The sequence below is a fragment of the Rattus rattus genome, chromosome 1, assembly GCF_011064425.1.
Source record: "Rattus rattus isolate New Zealand chromosome 1, Rrattus_CSIRO_v1, whole genome shotgun sequence".
Taxonomy (NCBI): domain Eukaryota; kingdom Metazoa; phylum Chordata; class Mammalia; order Rodentia; family Muridae; genus Rattus; species Rattus rattus.
The window spans coordinates 116,756,123-116,765,947 of NC_046154.1; the positions used below are offsets into that span (position 1 = coordinate 116,756,123).

At 37.5% G+C, this 9,825-nt stretch overlaps 1 long non-coding RNA gene across 1 annotated transcript in view; it reads left to right on the plus strand.

Annotated features, from left to right (window-relative positions):
* Nucleotides 1–9,298, plus strand: part of LOC116902448 — a 102,791-nt gene extending 93,493 nt beyond the window's left edge. Inside the window, exon 2 of the long non-coding RNA XR_004388076.1 lies at nt 9,213–9,298. This is a non-coding gene — a long non-coding RNA (uncharacterized LOC116902448). The remainder of the gene's footprint in view (nt 1–9,212) is intronic.
* Nucleotides 9,299–9,825: the final 527 nt, after the last annotated feature.

The window sequence follows — 9,825 nt, forward strand, 5'->3', positions numbered from 1 at the left end:
TGTGGCTCAGTTGTGAGCTCTTAGCTACTCTTCCATTGCCTTGCATTGCCACCTGCTGTCATTCTTCCTGCCATGATAATCATTGACTCACCCTCTGAAACTATAATCAAGACCCCAAATAAATGCTGTTTTAGATAGATTGCTCTGGTCACGATGTCTTTTCATAATGATAGAAAATTAATTAACACAGGTCCTGAATTGGAGGTAGAGTTCAGAAAACAAGAAAAGTTTGAGAGGGGAGAGGTAGAAATAATGTAAATGACAGCATGGATACAGTACAAAAGTCTCAAAAATGTAAATTGAAAATCAAAACAAAATAAAGCAAAGGGCATGGAGCTGCACCGTTAAGAATATTATTGTTCTTGCAGGTCTAAGGTCTTTTACCACCACCCACACGGTGGCCTTTAACTCAAGGGGAATCCTATGCCTGTTGACTTCATTGGGTACCAGGATGCAACAGAGTCCACATAAACTCAAGATGGATGGATGGATGGATGGATGGATAGATGGATGAATATTGACATAAAATGACTAATTGTTATTGCTGTTGCTATGGACAAGACAAGAAGTCAAGAGAGTCATAGCAATCTGTACCTAACCTGTCTTTTCACTGCTGGTTCCAAGAGGTTTATTTATTTATTTATTTTTGTGTGAGTGACTCACTATACAGACTTTATTTTGAATCCACTTATTTCCAGGTTCCAAGTTCTTTTTCCAGAGTTAATCTCAGTACCAAAAATCAGAAATGTAAGAACCATCTAAGTAAAGAGGAAGGGAATTTCATTCCTTGTGGGTAATCACTTTGGCTCAGCTTGACCATCAGCCTATTCACCTTCTTCCAGTATGTAGACATATCTACTTCTCCAGAGGCCATTCCACCAGAATTCTAGGCCTAGTCACTGCCTAGCAGTACCTCAGAGACAGAGAACTCAAGGAAAGCAATGCTTAAATTGTACTGATTCAATTCAAAGACACAGTGACCAGAAATTAAATTGGTTTTAGATTATGTTAGTGAAATTAAAACTAAAAATGTTTATTACTGTTGTGTGAGCCAGAATTTGGTCTACATAGGCCATTATTTACATTAGGTTCTACATTATAAGATAACAGAGTGTTAATAATTATAAGAATTATATGTGAGCCCCTATAGGAAAACTTCAGCTTTGCCTCTTGACCTGTGATGCTAAAATATTTATTTTCTAGCTTTGAGACATACACCAATTAACTTCTGACCTTGAGATGTAAGGTCTTATATTTTATTTGTGCTGTGCTATGGATTCAGAATAAATTCACTTCCTATGATATCTGAACAAAGCACCTGCTTTGGAAAGATTCCTGTAGTACGCTTCAAGCCCCAGAGTAGGGAAGCCCTTTGTCTCAGTATTTTATTGTTGTGATAAAGACTATGATGAAAAGCAACTTGAGCAAGGAAAAGTCTGTTTCAACTAACAGTTCTTGGTAACACTCCATCACTGAAGATGCTCAATAGCTTTTATGTCCCAAAATTTCAAAATACTTTTACAGTCCTCCATAAAACAATATGGTCAGGATTTTTCCAATCTCATTTCTAGTACCAATTTTTGTTTTAGCTAATGTTTCTATAGGTGTGATTTGAAAAAAACACAAAAAGAAACAAAAACCAACCAACCAAACAAACAAACAAACAAAGGCTGTGACCAAAGCAAACTTGAAGAAGGAAATGTTATTTACTTTAGATTACAGTTCCACATCACAGTCCACCTTAAGGGACTTCAGAACAAGAGGTCATGAGAAGAACCTAGAGGGAGGAACTGACACAAAAACCATGGTGAGTTCTTCTTTTTTACTTGCCCTTTCATGGCCTTTCAGGTTCCTCAGCCTGATTTCCTCCAGCACCCAGGACCATTACCCCAGAGATGGCACTGCTCTCAGTGACCTGGTTCTCTCACACCAATCACAAATCAAGAAATGTACCACCGACTTTTCCCATGAGCAAATCTGGAGAGGACATATTCTCAATTGAGTTTCCTTCTTTCAAAATGACTGTAGCTTTTGTCAGGTTGATATAAAACTAGACAGCACTCTCATAAATTTTCCTTATGAGGTCTTAAAAAAAAAGAACCCCTATCATTTGCTAACTCCTATGCTGAAGTTCATGTTGAGACACTAGACTATAAGTGCAAATTCAGACAAATCAACTTGAAATATTTACTGCAGTAATCACTCACCTGTCTCAATTGAATTTTAGGTCCCAGAGATAAATATGCTTGGAAACTTAATGATTGTGGCTAATTCTTGACTCCTACGGCTCAGTATGTAATAAGCCACATTCAAGTCTGGCTTTCTGAGGAACCTCAACACTATTCCCTGAAGTTCTTAGACATATCAAATACATTTACCTTGTTCATAAGGTTCAAGATGGATCAACCAAGGCAAGTAGACAATAGGGAAGGGACAAGAAAATCTCACTGTAGAGAGATTCCAATTCCAAGTGATAAAAGTGAAGCTATTAGAATTCAGAAAGGCCTTACATATCCATCTCTTCTCTTGTTATCAATTATGGACCAAGTGAAATGATATGCATTTCAAAATCAGCTTCCAAATAGAATGCTGAATTATCAGCTGCAAAATAGAATGCTGAATTAACATGCATTATTTCACTCCCTCTTCCTCTTCACCCGTTTTTTTTTCTTTTCTTTCTTTTTTTTTTTTTTGTGCTATTAGAGCCCACAATCTTAGTCATATATTTTCTTAAAATAAAGGTAAAACCAACATTTCCATATAGTGAGGATGGTTTCTGTTGTTTCTTTGCTTGTCCATGCTCATTATATAGAAGGACCCCTTTAGGCCCTGAAGTTTAGGGCATCACAAGCTGATCATGATACAAATCTACAAGTAAAAATTGGACCTCTGGAATCAACTTTTCTGGATTGCATTTATTTGGGTGTACTCACAAGATTTGCTTGCGTGACCAAGGTGTGGTGGTTTAAATATGAATTGCTCTCATAGACTTACATTTTAATGCTTATAGAATGGCATTAGGAGGAGTGGCCTTATGAGGAGGCGTGACATTGTTGGATGTAGTGTATCAGTAGGAGTGTATTTTTTTTTTTTGAATTTCAAATGCCTAAGGCAAGTCCAGTTGCTCTCTTTTCCTTCTGTCTGTCAATCTAGATGTAGAACTCAACTCATTCTTCAGCATTATGTCAGCTTGTGCTTGCCATGCTTCCTGTCATATCTTTAATGGATTATACCTCTGAACAGTAAGCCAGCCCTATTAAATATTTTCCTTTATAAGAGTTGCCATGATCATAGTTATCTCTGCACAGCAATAGAAACATTAATTAAAACACTTGGATAAGCTACTGAACTTCTGAGTATGCAATGCTTTTTATGTGCAAATAACATTAATAAGTAGAACTGTTTACAGAATTGAATGAGCATGTAGACCATAGACTGTCTTCCTCTTTCTCTCCCTCTACCCCTCCCTCCCTGCTTCCCTTTCCCCTTCTCTTCATCTCTTTCTCACTCACCCGTACATACACATAAAACATATAACTGCCTTTATATCATAATTATTGTTTAATTATGTGCTGCTGTTAGTGTTAATGAGGTTCAAACTCTCCAGCAGCCAGGCCCTAACTCACCTTCCCTGCCTCCTGCATGGCCTCTGTTGTACTTCCTATGTCTCTGCTCCACTAAAGTCAGATGATGTTTTAGTTCCACACTCTATTATCCTCCCTTCTTGTCTGTGAGCACGCTGCACTGTGGGTTGCCATTTAGCATTCAGCAGGCACAGTGTATTTTCTATTAAGCCCCTGCCAGGGAAAATGGAGCACTGCTACATTTGTGTCCCCAGACAAACATTTTGTACAAAGTTCTTCATTATTCTTCCTTTTCTTTTTCTCTTTAGATATGAACCTTTCAAGGACGAAAAGAATGTGTTAGAAGTTCTGGTATTCGTAGCACCTAGCCACTGTTAGCTACCTAGAAGGCATTTAGAAGAACTGTATGTTGAATTAATGTGGGCTTGAAGACCCGGTCTAGTAATTGTGAAGCCATAAAATTCTATTTAAAGTGTGGTCACAGGAATTGACTCTGTGACCCCTTCTGGCTGCAAATCTAATTTATTGCTATAAATGGCATAAAGTAATTGTCATTATTTGTTCAAAAGTCATTGTCCTTTAATCACATCTACTGACTTGAACCAAGGGGCATGTGTCCATTAACAGAATGAAGTTTTAAATATACCAACAATGGCACTAGCAGCATCATTTCATGACCTCTAAAGTTTTCTTCTATCGAAGTGATGTTTCTATTTCTATTTTTCTGTTCTTATTATGCGAATGTAATTTAGCACTGTGATTAATCATTTTCAGTCTCTTTGATCAACTAATTGAATATTAATTGAAAAATATGTAAAACCAATAGGTATCCATTTTTTGCCCTTGGTAATTTTTACTCAAATGTACTGTAGTGTTGTCCTGTACAAATATTCATTGATATTACTCAAGTAAAGGCTTCTATACAGAAAAGTAATATACTCTGATTCATCAAAATTTGCATCCATGAGGTGTCACATCCATGAAATGTTTCCTCATGAATCCAAAGACCTGATTTAGAACCTCTGAAACGCATAGTGGAAGCAAAGAACCAGGCCATGTAAATTTTTTGCAGACTTCCATACACATTCTATAGTACACTCACACACATGCAAACACACATGCACATACACACATGGACATGCATATAAACACACATTCACATACACTTAATCAATCTAAAACCATAAATGTATTTATATTAAAGAAGCGATAAAAATGATGCTGGAGAGATGACTCATTATTTAAGATCACTGACCTGTTTTCCAAAGACTTAGGATCAATTCCCAGCATCCATTTGGACTCTCATGACCATCTGTAATTCCACTTTCAGGATATCTGGACCCAGTACACTGTTTTGGTCTCAGTAAACAAGCAGGTAAACAAGCAGCGAGTGGATAGACATGTTGGCAAAAAAACTCATACACATAAAAAATATTAAAAAAGGAAAATTAAAAAAAAATAATCAAATTTGAAATATCTCACAAATCCAAACATTTTCTTTCTGATTACCAGTAATTTAACTGCCCCCATTAAAATAGTCTTTGGGATGCTTTCCAATTATCTGTTATGATTTTCATGAGTCCATGTTAGTCCCCTAATGAAACTTCTTCTATCCCATGGTGCTTTGAGAATAATTTGAGTTCCTTAGAATGGGTTTCAATGCCCAACCAGGTGTAATCTGTCTGTAAGCCCTGCTTCCACTCACTGAAACCACTACAGGTACAGTCTTTTTTTTTCCCCATTTTTTAAATTGGGTATTCCTTATTTACATTTCAAATGTTATTTCCTTCCCAGGTTTCCTGTCCATCAGCCCCCTAACCCCTCCCCCTCTCCTTCTCTAAGTATGTTTCCCTCCCCAATCACTCCCACTTGCAGCACCCCTGACAATCCACTACACCGCGGGTCCAACCTTGGCGGGATCAAGGGCTTCTCCTTCCATTGGTGCCCAGCAAGGCCATCCTCTGCTACATATGCAGTTGGAGCCCAGGGTCAGTCCATGTGTAGTCTTTGGGTAGTGGTTTAGTCCCTGGAAGCTCTGGTTGGGTGGCATTGTTGTTCTTATGGGGTTGCAAGCTCCTTCAGCTCTTTCAGTCCTTTCTCCAATTCCTCTAAAGGGGGTCCCATTCTCAGTTTAGTGATTTGCTGCTAGCATTCACCTCCATATTTGACGTGTTCTGGCTGGTCTCTCAGGAGAGATCTATATCCAGTTCCTGTCAGCATGCACTTCTTAGCTTCATCCATCTTATCTAGTTTTGGTGGATGTATATATATGGGCCACATGTGGGGCAGGCTCTGAATGGCTGTTTCTTTTTTCCCTTAAATATGCATTATTTGTTTCTGACCTGTGATCTTTGTGTCTGCTTTTCATCTTCGAAGGTCAAAAATGTAAGGTGATGCACATGAGCCTGGTGTTCCCAGATTGCACCCTCCTTTTTATTAATATCTTTCATCTAGGGAATTAAAAATGGCACATTACATGCTTCATGAAGATAAATGCTCAATTGTGGTTTTACCTAAATGTGAGAAACATAGTTCAGCAGAAGAAATTCTACCAACTAAAGCACTTTCATTGGTTTTTTTTGTTTGTTTGTTTTTTGTTTTTGTTTTGTTTTTGTTTGTTTTTTGTCAATTGAGGAATTAACAATATTGAAAATAGATACCTAAGTAGAATAATGTTTAAAATTTTTCCAAGGAAGCCATGTGCAATTGAATCAACAATTAAGAAACGAGACTTTGTGATGTCAGGGCTGCATTTGACATGTCACAGGGACATTCGACATGTGTGCCTCGGTACTTCCCTTTTTTAAAAAAAATTAAATTTTGTGTTTACATCCTGCTTACAGCTTCTCTTCCTTCCTCTCCCCCTAGGCCTTCCTATCCCTCTATCCCTTCTCCCCTCCTAGAAAAGGGGGCCTCCCAGTACCCATGAGGGGTTTGAATTATCTTCAAGGTGAAAACTGAGAGAATCAATTCTCAAAGTCCTACTTAGAGCACATTGCCCACAATACCATGATGAAGGCTGCAAATTATGAAGCAGCTTAGCTCCATTTTCTGCTACATTTGCCAAAAACAAAACAAAACCGAAAGAAAAAAAGCCCAGAAAACATGTAGATATGGTTTTATTTATATAAGCAGGCAGAACATTAATCCATACTTGCATTCTCTTAAAATGTGTTTGAATTGACATTAAAGTGTATACTTTAAGAAAGGGAGTACTAAAATTGACAGAAATTTAAATTATCTTTATCTCAAGCATACATAACTGAAGACTTCATTAACTGCTTATTAAAATTAGAGAAAATTATTTAAATATACTAATTCCAGTGTAGCAAATTTTAAAGCCTTATGACCATGGCGGTGGAGTAACAGTTGTGTGTGCATGATGTGTGTCTATGTATTTATGTGTATATGTGTATATGTGCATGCAAGGCATCGAACAAATAGCTTTAGTGGCCTCTATGGGAATGGAACTTAGTGATTCTATGATCAGCATAAGTAGGATGTAAGTGTATGTAGTGAGATTTCAGGAGGCCTTATCTTAAGGTCATAGCTGAATCTTTTCCTCCTTTAATCTGTATTCTCTAAGATAAAGATGTTTGTCCTGATAAATTGGTCACACACACCAGTAATCTTAGGGCTGATTGAACAGTCGGAAGGTGAAGCAGAACAATTACATTTGAAGCTGCTCTTAAGGACACTGACAGTCTCTAAATTAAAAAACAACAACAACAAAAACCATTGCTATTTGCGCTCTCTCTCTCTCTCTCTCTCTCTCTCTCTCTCTCTCTCTCTCTCTGTTTCTTCCTTTCGCCCCTCCCTCTCCCTCTCTCTTTCTCTCTTATCTTATTGGATAATTTTTATATTTACATTTCAAAAGTTATCCCTCAGTTTCCCACCCATAAAACTCCCCTCCCCCTCTCCCTCCCCGTTTCATCCCACCCACCCCTTTCCACCTCCCAGCCCTGACATTCCCCAACACTGGGGGGCAGAAAATTGGCAGGAACAAGGGCCTCTTCTCCCATTGATGCCCAACAAGGCCATCCTCTGCCACATATGCAGCTGGTGCCATAGGTCTGTCTATGTGTACTCTTGGGATGGTGGTTGAGATCCTGGGAGTTCTGGTTGGTTGGTATTGTTTGTTCTTATGGGGTTGTAAAACCCTTCATCTCATTCAATTCTTTCTCTAACTCCTCCGTGCTTAGTTCAATGGTTGGCTGCAAGCATCTGCCTCTGTATTTGTCATGTTCTGGCACAGCCTCTCAGGAGACAGCTGGATCAGGCTCCTGTCAGCTTGCATTTCTTGGCTACACCGATATTCTCTGCTTTCGGTGGCTATATGTATGTGGGCTGGATCCCCAGGTGGGGCACTGCTTCAGTCTCTGCTTGCACATTTTGTCTCCATATTTTCTCCTAAGAATATTTTTGTTCTCCATTTTAAGGACTGAAGCATTCACACTTTGGCCATCTTTCTTTTTGAGTTTCATATGGTCTGTGGATTGTATCTAGGGCAATCTGAGCTTTTGGGCTAATATCCACTTATCACTGAGTACATATCATGTGTGCTTTTGATTGTGTTACCTCACTCTGGTCTCATCCATTTGCCTATGAATTTCATGAAGTCATTGTTCTTGATAGCTGATTAGTATTCCATTGTGTAGATGTACCACATTTTGTGTATCCATTCCTCTGTTGAGGGACATCTGTGTTCTTTCCAGATTCTGGCTATTATAAATAAGGCTGCTATGAACATAGTGGAGCACGTGTGTTTGTTATATGTTGGAGCATCTTTTGCATATATGCCCACGAGTGGTATAGCTGGGTCCTCAGGCAGTGCAATGTCCAATTTTCTGAGGAACCTCCAGACTGATTTTCAGAATTGTTGTACCAGCTTGTTCTCTCTAGTGTGACTGAATTCCAGGGCATCAACTTCCCATCTTTTAATTAACTGTAATCTTATTCATAATAAAATGAATAATTCAAGAAATTGTGATAACAGTTCCCTTTACTTATATGAACCATGTATGTCAGGTGACAAATATCAACTTGAAAATGAAAGATGGGGCTGGGGATTTAGCTCAGTGGTAGAGCACTTGCCTAGCAAGAGCAAGGCCCTGGGTTCGGTCCCCAGCTCCGGAAGATAGAAAAGTTAAAAAAAAAAAAAAGAGTGAAAATGAAAGATGTATATATTATGCAGGTCACTTCATCTTTTGACCTTCATTTTATTAATGATCCATACAATTGAAGCATTCAGAAAGTTTAGTAAGTTTTTATTATATTTTTTCCTGTGTATTTAATTTATAATATAAATAAAATGCACACTAAAAGTGTATTTTGTATGAAATATATGTATTTGGCTTTCAAGATTTAACCACTCCCTTAGAGTCTCACAGAATCCACTCTTTAAATGATATATATTAACCAATGACTGGTGGTATTTTTGCTTGTGTTTCAATAGTATTTGCCTAAGAACTAAAAAGACAACTATGTATTGGCATGAGATAATGCTGTTTGAAAAAAGGTACATGTTTATGAGGTGAGGTACATGATCTCTGGCCATATGGTCCTTTAATAGTATGTGTGGCACACTCAACACATTTAACTAATCTCTACTTTATTTACCTTTCACAGATTTAGAATGTGATAAGTCAAGTATCTGAACACAGTGGAGTAGTTCAACACTCATCTCAGCTTTCCATGCTATGTTCTCTACAGTGTGAGTATACATTCACTTTTCTACTCAGCTTGGTAGTGTGGAAATATATTATTCAGTCTGCACTCACAGTGACTGTATATTGTTTGGGAAAATTATATGTTAAAACTCATTGAACCCATAATAAATTTAGATTATCTGATTTGAGACGAAGTTTTACAGTATTAGACTTAATACTATTTCAACATTACAGCATGAAGTAATTGTTACAGTAAAGTAATGTGCTGGCCTTCAATCCTATGTGAAATCTTTAAATTTCTATGGTCATTAAGTATCTTTGAATTCCTAGAAAAAACAAGTATTATATTTAGAAACAGTTATGCTACCTTCTGAAAAGTTCTTGAAATGTGTTTGATAGATATTACTTGCAATGGAATTTTAAGTTCGAGTCAGTTTCTTTCTTTCTATTTTGTTCTTCAGTAGCTATCTATTGAAAATGTGTTTTTGTAATATTGACCTGGTCAACATTTGAAATACAGTTTCTATATGAATATTAGTTTTTTAACAGCAATAAACTTTCAAAGATCACAA